Source organism: Pygocentrus nattereri, chromosome 25, assembly GCF_015220715.1.
Source record: "Pygocentrus nattereri isolate fPygNat1 chromosome 25, fPygNat1.pri, whole genome shotgun sequence".
Classification (NCBI taxonomy): Eukaryota; Metazoa; Chordata; class Actinopteri; order Characiformes; family Serrasalmidae; genus Pygocentrus; species Pygocentrus nattereri.
The window spans coordinates 28,821,696-28,829,785 of record NC_051235.1 but is presented as its reverse complement, the minus strand read 5'-3'; positions in this window follow the sequence as shown (position 1 = coordinate 28,829,785).

Here is an 8,090-nt window from a genome sequence, read left to right as displayed (position 1 = left end):
GTCTCGAAGCTCCCTACACATCGCAACACAGCTGATAGCCCTGCCGAATAACTGTAACGTAGTGAAGTATTTTCGTCTCGAAACCGCGTTTTTATCCTCCGTGTTTACATACAGACCTTCATGTAATATTTATTTTGCTATGCCAAGTAACACTGAGAAGTACAACCCCAATCATACTGAATTAAAACGAGCCTAACAAACCTTCCTTACTGTATTACAGCATAACTCATTCTGTAGCAAAAACCTGTACTGCAATTCTGCAAAATAGCAACGGTTGCCTTGTATTATAATATAGCTATCATATCAACTATTATACTAGTATAATATTGTTATAATGATATAATTATAATAGAATATTGTAATATTTATTATATGTCTACTCAGACCTGCATATCTATCTATCTATCTATCTATCTATCTATCTATCTATCTATCTATCTATCTATCTATCTATCTATCTATCTATATATTCACATTAATTTACATATGTACAGACATTTACACATCTCTTTAGCTCCTTTCAGATATATATATTATTTCAGAATAATGATATAAACAAAACACTGTGTCCACTCACTGTCCACTCTATTAGACACTCCTTCCTTGTCAGTCCACCTTGTAGATGTAAAGTCAGAGACGACAGCTCATCTGCTGCTGCACAGTTTGTGTTGGTCATCCTCTAGTCCTTCATCAGAGGTCATAGGACGCTGTTGGCTGGATGTTTTTGGTTGGAGGACTGTTCTCAGTCCAGCAGTGACACTGAGGTTGTTAAAATCTCCAGCAGCCGTGCTGTGTCTGATCCACGTCAGTGTTACTGCAGTGCTGAAATTGACCCACCACTCAAATAGTACCTGCTCTGTGAGGGTCCATGGGGGTCCTGACCGCTGAAGAACAGGGTAACAGAGTATCAGAGAAACAGATGGACTACAGTCTGTAACTGTAGAACTACAGAGTGCAGCTATACAGTAAGTGGAGCTGATAAAGTGGACAGTGAGCGTAGAAACAAGGAGGTGGTTTTAATGTTATGCCTGGTCGATGTACAGTACTACTGTGTGGAAAATAACAGGTTTTCTTTTATTCTGTGATCTGCAGCCCTTGTACCTTTAACCCTGATCTGACACACCTGATCCAGGTACGTATTAGCTTTAGAAGGCCTTGGTCACCTGGATGAGGTGAGTAAGATCTGGTCTGAATGGTCATTATTATTGGATATGAAAGTTACCCAGCAGCCTTTGGTTTCATAGAGCTCCTGATGACTGATCAGGTCTTTCCCATGGCACAAGTGTTCATAAATCCATTTCAGTCCAACTTCCCTGTCAGCTTGATTTATTGCAGCGAGGGACCCACCCAAAGCGATTGATTAATGTCATGTATATATAATTTATGGTCACTTGTCCAGGACTGTATGGGTGGGTTATTGTGCGCAGTGATGAGGGAGTGGTAGCTCACACCTTTACACTGTGTCGCATGTTGTATTATTAACCTTATCACAGTGGAGACTGTAAGAAGTTGGCATGAGTCACTGTTTAAATCAGAAATCCACCCATAATGGAGAAAGTTTGTTTTTGGAAAATGTCAGTACATGATATATGATATATATACATGATATATATATATATATATATATATATATGTGATATATTACATGATATATTACTGTGGCCTAGGCACCCAAGACACATATTCAAAATCTATTTATTTGTGTAGTTTGTGTTTATTTGCTGAGAAAAGTGTTAAAATTTGAATAAACAATATATATATATATATATATATATATATATATATATATATATATATATATATATATATATATATATATATATATATATAATCATCTAAATAATAAATAGTGATTTTCTGGATGTGAGTGTGTTTGTTTCCAAGCCTCTCCTCGAGGAAGTCCAGTATTATATCTAGTTAAAAAGCAGCTCCTGGTTTGACCAATCAGTGCTCAGTAAATTGTGCTCATGATGTAATTGATGATATTAACGAGTCTCCGTGGCGGCTGTGAAGGTATCAAGGAAAAATATGGAAGAAATTCTCATTACTTTTTATTGCTTTTATGTTTATTTGAATTATGAATACGACTTTATTCTAATGTATATTGTGATAAACTCACTGCTGATGTACATTGTTTAAACATTTGCTTAGATGCCTAAAATATATATATATATACATTACTGGATGAAGAAGTCAGAACTCTTGTGTGGAGAAGATATTTAACTCTTTAAAGTGCAGTAAAAGTTTGAGGGTCAATCAAATAAAGTAGAAATACTCAAAAATCGTACACTTTTAATGAAGGCACCTGTTTGGAGGAACCATAGAAAAGAAGCCGTAGAAGTACCGCCTGATAATTAATCTCATAAACTCAGAGGAGCAATTTCCCCAACTTTTATTCAACCTATTAAAGTGCTAATGGTCTAGGCTTAGGCTTCATCCAGGTCTGGGTAACTGGTCAAATTCCATGTGAAAATAAATTAAAACAGCCTCTACAGAGAACACACTCCTGCACATTTTAATACATAATTACTGTTTATTTTACATATTGGAAAGAAACAAAATATAAAATGTGGCCTGTGCAAAGATTATAGTATATTTTTTTATATTTTATGTTTATTTTTTTCCAATATGTTAAACTCAAACAAATAAAAACTGTGAAATTAACAGAAAACTGGCATATTTCCTTAACCTCTTAAACTCCTTGAGACCACCGGTGGTACCAAAACGCTCCTGGTCATGTTCTTCATAACGTTCATATTCCATAAGCTCCATTCAGAAGCTGGGCGTCGTGTGAGGCTGTAGCTCTTCTCTCCAGTCTAATAGACGGTGATGTCATTTTAAACCCTTATAATAAAAGAAGCTGAACTTTGTTTTTCTACTGAAAGTCGAGCCGTTTTTCCCCAAATCTGGGCTCTAAACTATAAACAGACGGCGTCTCTTCAGTGATCTGCTCTGGAAACATCACTTTTAGAGAACAACACAAAGAGCGGCGGAGATTTTTGGCTTTCAGCAGTAGATTGTAAGTGTATAGTGATATGTGGAGATCATAAAACACATGTTCTGGTAATTTGAGGGGAGATTTTTACTAAATAAATACAATAAAAATTACATTTATTTCATGCAGTTCCTGAATGATTTTCCTTACGATTTGTCATGTAAATTCAGAAAGAACAAACCAAAATATACCCTGGGGAATAAGAGGTTAACTTATTCTCACTTAGATTATCAACAAAACACCTAGTTTGTCCCGGGGTGTTGAAACTATTGCATGTAGCTGAATGGATGAGCTGTGAAAGAGCAACCAGATATTTGCAATCACTCCAATACATTTTAAAACTCCAACTGAAAAGAAAATATATTGTTATTTCATTTCATTATTAGTCAGTAATGACAGACAGAAAGAAGCACTCACCATCTTATCCAGAGCGACTTACAAGAAGAGCTTTGTCTGTCTAGAGAAAGTATCTTTGCTAGTTACCAGTAGGTTAGAGAGAAAGACGGTCCTGAGCTCAGATACGGCTAGAAACAAAGTCACTGTAGATACCGAGAGAAAAAGGAGCAGAGTTGAACACAGAACTCTGTGCCGTACAACACAATACAGTAAACTACAATACACAGTGCAGTACAATAAAATATAATATATATATTTATATATATATATACAGACTCCGCTGTACGGACAGCCAGTGGGAGTTCATTCCACCACCTGGGTGCCAGTACAGAGAACGTTCTCGATGCTTGTCTTCCACGCGTCTTGAAGGATGGCGGGTCAAGCTGAGCTGTACTCAAAGCTCGATGGGCTCCTGGTTCAGTTCCAGATTTCGCCATTGCCATCAAGTCGGTAGGGGCTGGTCCATTTTTGGCTTTGTAGGCCAGCGTTAGGGTTTTAAATCTGATGCGTGCAGCTACAGGAAGCCAGTGAAGGGAGCACAGCAGTGGGGTGACGTGGCCGAATTTGGGTAGATTGAAGATGAGCCGTGCTGCCGCATTCTGTATGAGCTGCAGAGGCTTGATGGTCTGCATGGGAAGACCAGCCAAGAGCGAGTTGTAGTAGTCAAGCCTTAAGATGACAAGAGACTGCACGAGCACCTGGGCGGCCTCTTGGGTGAGGAAGGGTCGGATCCTACAGACGTTGTGCAGGAGAAATCTGCATGTCAGGTTCACGATGTGAGTCGAGAACGATAACTGGCCATCCAGAGTCACACCAAGACTTCTTGCCTCTACAGACGGAACAATCAGGGAGTTCTCGAATGAAATGGCGAGATCATGATGAGGACCTGTAGTTGCAGGGATGAAGATCAGCTCAGTCTTGCTAGGACTGAGCTTCAGGTGGTGAGCTGCCATCCATGAAGAGATGTCAGACAGACATGCCGAGATGCGACTGGAAACCTGTGTCAGAGGGGGAGAAAGAAAGCATTAGTTGAGTGTCATCAGCATAACAGTGATAAGAGAAGCCGTAACAGTGATAAGAGAAGCCGTAACAGTGATAAGAGAAGCCGTAACAGTGATATGTATTTATGTATTTACTGTACTGTGACCATTAGTTGACTTATGCCTCAACACTTATGAATAGACTTTCTTATTCCTGCTTAATTGTCATCTTATCTATGACTGTTGAGATATTTTGATAAAACACAATCACAACATGCAAATCAGACAAAGAGTTTTAGGGTTTGGATATTTACATACAAGACATTAAACCTCAAATAGGGTCATTGTAAGCATGGTTTCTTGACTTAGTCTTACGTTTACATTACTATATGTTGGCTGTTGCCCCCTGATGTCCATCCCCTGGACTTATCAGACCAAGTTTGCACCCCTGAGCAATTTGGCAGTGCAGTCTATTATGCACCAAAGACGAGTTTCCCAGATCCAGATTGAGCCTAAACCTAGACTAAATAAAACTTCTAATGGGGATTCACCAACTGCACTGCAATTTGGTCCGAGACTAGGTTCAGTCCATGTCTGAGAACCTCTTACATTTAATAAGCATCACAGTTACTGACACGTATTACTAGGGAGTCTTCTCGCTTCAATATCTCATGTGCAGATCAAGGAGCATTTTCATGTCACTGGAACTTCCTTTAATCCCACTTACAACATACTGTCAACCCACTGCTATAGTTAGGCCTCGCATCGATAACAGCTCATCACTCTCGCAATCAGCTGCCCATCCTGTGCGTCTGATGCTGTTGCCTCTTCTGCCTTGATTGGTGCCGCTGCTCACCAGCCTTCTGGACCGGTTTGACCACCACTGAGCTTCTTGCTGTACAGCGCTGTGCAGTCCTCACCCTCAGATCTTTCTTTTCCCACTTTACTATAATACTTCATACTAATAATGTTTGCTATCTGTTGTCGACCAGAGGAGGACGGGTTCACCTTCTGAGTCTTGGTTCATCTCAAGGTTTCTTCCTCTTTTAGGGAGTTTTTCCTTGCCACTGTTGCCGCTGGCGACGCTCAGGGGGGCTTGGACCCGGATTTTCGTTTCTTTTCTTTCTGTAATACTGATTGTTCTGTAAAGCTGCTTTGTGACAACACCTGTTGTAAAAAGCTCTATATAAATAAATTTTGCTTGCTTGCTTGCTTGCAAGCTTCCAGACAAAAGCAGACCCGCCTCTCTCAAAGCAGCGTCTTGTGAGGTGAGAAGGTAAAATGCAAAAGTACACAGACACATTGAGAACAGGGATACGAGACAAAAGACCTGCAGGGTTTGCATTGTGCTCTGAATGCAGGGTATTTAACTTGTGCAGCGTCATATCACAGCGTCATGTCTTGATATTTTCATGGCTCCTTAGTATAAATAATTCAAGTAGCAATAGTTCTGTAATTCTATTGTATTAAGCATAAATAACACAATAGAACTAGAGTGCTGTGCGACGTTCAGAGACCGTCCTTCATTCGTTTCATCTCTCAACAAAAGAGAAAATTACACAAAAGCTTTAGTGAAGAAATATAATGTCAAATTTTTATTATGTACTGTGTCCACACTTTCGCCTCCCGTCCTTTTCAGTAGACTTGCTTTCAGTTTTCTGCAGGGATTTTTTCCCCATCTTCAAAGTGCAGTTGTGGGCTGGAGGTTGGGGAACCAGCCGGTTCGATCCTCTGAGCCGACAGTCCGTGACTGAGGTGTCCTTGAGCAAGACACCTAACCCCCAACTGCTCCTCAGGCGCTGCGGATAGGGCTGCCCACCGCTCCGGGCAAGGATTAGGGCCAGGGTGGGGGTTAAGATTAGGTTTTGGATTGAGGTTAAGGTTACTGTTAGGTTTATAATTAGGGCCAGGGTGAGGGTTAGGATTAGGTTTTGGATTGAGGTTAAGGTTAGTGTTAGGTTTAGGATTAGGGCCAGGGTGAGGGTTAGGATTAGGTTCTGGGTTGAGGATAAGGTTAGTGTTAGGTTTAGGATTAGGGCCAGGGTGAGGGTTAGGATTAGGTTCTGGGTTGAGGATAAGGTTAGTGTTAGGTTTAGGATTAGGGCCAGGGTGAGGGTTAGGATTAGGTTTTGGATTGAGGTTAAGGTTAGTGTTAGGTTTAGGATTAGGGCCCGGGTGAGGGTTAGGATTAGGTTCTGGGTTGAGGTTAAGGTTAGTGTTAGGTTTAGGATTAGGGCCAGGGTGAGGATTAGGATTAGGTTTTGGATTGAGGTTAAGGTTAGTGTTAGGTTTAGGATTAGGGCCAGGGTGAGGGTTAGGATTAGGTTTTGGATTGAGGTTAAGGTTAGTGTTAGGTTTAGGATTAGGGCCAGGGTGAGGGTTAGGATTAGGTTTTGGATTGAGATTAAGGTTAGTGTTAGGTTTAGGATTAGGGCCAGGGTGAGGGTTAGGATTAGGTTCTGGATTGAGATTAAGGTTAGTGTTAGGTTTAGGATTAGGGCCAATGTGATGGTTTGGGTTAGGGCCAGGGTTAGGGTTAGGTGTTGGGTTGAGGTTAAGGTTAGGATTAGGGCCAGGGTGAGGGTCAGGTGTTGGGTAAGGTTGGTAAGGTGAGGTTCTGCGTAATGGAAGTAACACATTAACACATCTACTTAATGTCAGTAATGTATCAACAGAACATCTACAGGATATTTACTTCAGTGTATTCAGGTGCTTCACCACTGCTACTTCACTGGTGTTGTTAATGTGTTACTGATGACCTGTTAAGAGTTTATTAATCATCTTCAAAGGACCGCTCCAAATAAAGTGTTACTGTAACCCTAAACGCATACAGATGTTGTGGTCTGGACTCTGGGGTGGTCACGTGACAGCTACTCATCTTCTCAGACCCACAGCGCTGAGTGGTCTTCTCACAGTGGAAGGATGGACAGAAACACCTGTGGATGTTTTCAGATCTGAAGCAGCTTGATGTTCTCCTCTCTCTCAGAGATGGAAGCTTTAAGCGCTGTTTATCTGATGGGGGCAGGTTTGATGTCAACCAGCTCTTCCAGGTGGTTGTTAGGAGCCACATTTTCTCTGTAGCTTTTAAGCAATTTTTTGCTCTCATTTGGGAAAGTCTTGTTTTTTCCTTATATATAATCTTCGATTTGGCTATAGGTTAAATGCAAAAACTCTGTGAAAGGAGTCATATGAAAAGTAAATCCTTACAAACCGGATTCACATTACTTAAAAGCCCATGACCTCATATTACTTTTTACGTCTGTGCCTAGATTCATTCTTGACCAATGACTGGGCATATTAATAATTAACATGATTCATAATCAGCAACAAAATCCCCAACAGTTGTTTTAAAACCTGCAGATCATTCCGAATGAAATCAGCCACACCTTCTCTGGTTCTGCTATTGTCCGTGACGCGATTCAAAAGGAAGAAATCTTTCAGAGGGCCAAGGGTGACCACAGAGGTGAAAAGGTCGGCTAGGATGGCGTCCGAGCCCATCTCAAAGAGTGGGACGGCACAATGAGCTGCGGATAAGGGTGTTGACAGAAGGTTAGTCTGATGATATAGATCACTTTTCTGACCATGACTGGAGCCTCGTTACGTCACAGTTTAAATCATTACTAATTAACCCCTTTTGTCCCGTCTTTGTCCAGTAAGCCACCACCCTGCTTCAGTGATCATATAAATACAGCAGGCTGGCACAGCGGTGACACAGCTCT